The 2,741-nt window shown below is 41.0% G+C and overlaps 1 non-coding gene across 1 annotated transcript; it reads left to right on the forward strand.

Annotated features, from left to right (window-relative positions):
- The first annotated feature begins 584 nt into the window (after nucleotides 1-584).
- Nucleotides 585-713, forward strand: LOC123464294. The gene has a single exon (XR_006639522.1). It is a non-coding gene; the product is annotated as a small nucleolar RNA SNORA33 (small nucleolar RNA).
- The last annotated feature ends 2,028 nt before the right edge of the window (nucleotides 714-2,741 follow it).

A 2,741-nucleotide genomic window follows, 5' to 3' on the forward strand; every position in this document is an offset into this window, starting at 1 on the left:
AAATGAACAAAAAATAAAATGCATTCTATTGGTCCTGTTCCTCTAAAGAACCATGACTAATACATACTCTAAGAGCAGACCAGGAAAGGAGTTAATTACCCCTACTCTTGTGGTGCTTTGAATGTAAAATGTCTCCCATGAACTCATGTGTTTGAACACTTAACCCCCCAGTTGGTGGTACTGTTTTGGAAAACTGTGGAACCTTCAGGAGGTGGAGCCTTGCTGGAGGAAGTGTATCACTGGGGCCAGGCCTTGAGATTACTTTTTTTAGTCTGACACCATGTACTATTCTTGCTTCCTTCCTCCATGCTGATGCAATGATGTGCCACTGGCTTTCTGTGTCTGCCTTGCATTCTCCACCATGATGGACTCTATTCTCTGCAACTGTAGGACAAAACAAACCCTTTTCTTTCCATAAGTGCAACTGCTCGGGTATTTTGTCCCAGCAATGAGAAAGTAACTGGCACGACTCTATATAAGGAAATAAATCTCATAGTTAGTTAATATCATGCATGTGAGAAGACTCAACTAGATTCCTGACTTCAAATCTGAAGTTCTTCCACTGCATCGCTTTTTGTTAATCAGACTCAGCTGATTAATCTGCTTCTCTGAATGTGTTTCTACAGAAATTTAGAAAGAGCTGGCAACAGTGATGCCATCTTATGAGCCTTAAGGACAGCAGGTCATTACAGCCCCTGAAAAGGGCCACAGTACATGATGTTGAAATTTTACTGTAAGTTGTTCTAAGCTTAATGAAACATGGAAATTTTAATAAATTTTTTGGAAAAAGAAATAATTAGGAAGGCATCATTCAAAACAGACAAAAAGTGACATCAGCTCAAATGTCCATCAGTGGGATAGACGCAAAGGAGTTAACCTACTAAGTGAATCGGGTTAGTGGATGTGCCTCTGCTTGGGTGTTAGGTGGAGTGAAGAAACCAGGCAGCCACAACTGTATGATGCCAGTTACTTAAAACATTCAAACAAGATTAATATTTACAGCCTGGACTGTGTGTTAGGAACAGGGCCAATTGCAGAAGGGTACAAAGAATCTTTTGCAGCAATGGAAATGTTGGAAAATTGGTTCAGGTGATGGTAAAACAACGTGGTAAATTCACTTTTAGAAAGTCACTGCACTTCAGGCTTATGACAGGTGAATTTTATGGTACATAAATTACACATTTAAAAGTCAGTTTAACGAAAGACTGGGAGGAGCACAGCTCTGACAGGTGATGCCGATGTTTACAACCCTGTGGAGGTGGCCCAGTGAGAAATGGAATTTTCTGGCACAGAGAAGAACACATGGTTCTTTTGCTAGCAGTGCATGATTTATTAGTTTTGCTCTGCTGGTAAAACCTTTGACAGTTGTCAAGGGCAGCACAACACTTACTGCCTTCACCAGTCCTACTGGCCCTAAACCCTGACGATTGGAGCTTGCCACTGTCTGACATTTTCATACTAGTTGTCATAGAACGTTTTCACCTTTAAAAAATTAAAAACAAGGGCTTGAGAGATAGCTTAGCAGTTAAGGCACTTGCTTACAAAGCCTAATGACCAGGGTTCAATTCCCCAGTATCCATGTAAAGCCAGATGCACAATGTGGCACACATGTCTGTAGTTCATTTGTAGTGGCTAGAGGCCCTGGCATGCCAATTCTCTCTCTCCCTGCCTCTTTCTCAAATAAATAAGTAAATACCTAAGTAAGTAAATACTTTTTCAAAAGTAAAAAACTAAAAGCAAAAGACAAAATACACATATATTGAAGAAGTAACAGGGAAGGTTTCCTGTCCTCTGAAGGACATGATTCGCCAAAGGATTACATAACACCCTCGAAAAGAAGCTCCAGGGAGGGAAGAGGGAAAAATGAGGGACCGTAGCAATGAGTGCTAGGGGAAAATCAAAGAAGGTTTGAACACAAAGCCTGATCAAGAGCACAAGGGAATGATGGAAGTAAAGGTCAGTCAGAACTGTGAGCGCCAGTGATTTTCCAGACACCAATGAAAGAGGTCAGGAAGCAGATACAGACCAGCTTTCATGCTCTAGCAGCCCCAATATCAAGGGGAACATGAGGCCCTACATTACTGCACTTTGCACTGACCATACCTCCTACCCACTCTCACAGCAGAGACCTCAGCTTTTCTGCACCTTCAACTGCCAGAAGTAAGCTTTTTGTAAAGGAGTAGTAGTCATGTCTGTGAGGAAGAAGGCTTCCTCACAGTGGAGATGGCAGCCCTCCACACCTTTCTTCCTAACACCACAGTGGGTGACTCTGCGGAAGTGGATAAACCAATCCCTTCTGCCCAATTAAAGAGCTTCTTATCCGAATCAAGTAAAATTCCATTTTTTTAAAAAAATATATTTATTTGAGAGGGGTGGCAAACAGAGAGAGAAAGAATGAGCACACCAGGGGTCACTATAAACAAACTCTAGGAACACATGCCACCTTGTGTATTTGGCTTTATGTGGGTACTGGGGAATCAAGCCCAGGTCTTTCAACTTTGTATGCAAGTACCTTAACCACTAAGCCATATCTCTCCAGCCCAAATTCCCTTTATTAGGACTTCAGATAATATGCATCAAATCTACTTCCTGTCTCATAAATAGAATCCCATACTAGTGGTCTGTTGTATACAATGAAAGACTTGTTGGAAGAAGTGCTAGATTTTTCTTTTTCACATTTGCATCTTTTCTGGAAATCATATTTTTGTCTCAATATCTTCAAACTTACAAATTTATCTTTT

This window comes from Jaculus jaculus, chromosome 10 (genome assembly GCF_020740685.1).
Source record: "Jaculus jaculus isolate mJacJac1 chromosome 10, mJacJac1.mat.Y.cur, whole genome shotgun sequence".
In the NCBI taxonomy this organism is placed as follows: domain Eukaryota; kingdom Metazoa; phylum Chordata; class Mammalia; order Rodentia; family Dipodidae; genus Jaculus; species Jaculus jaculus.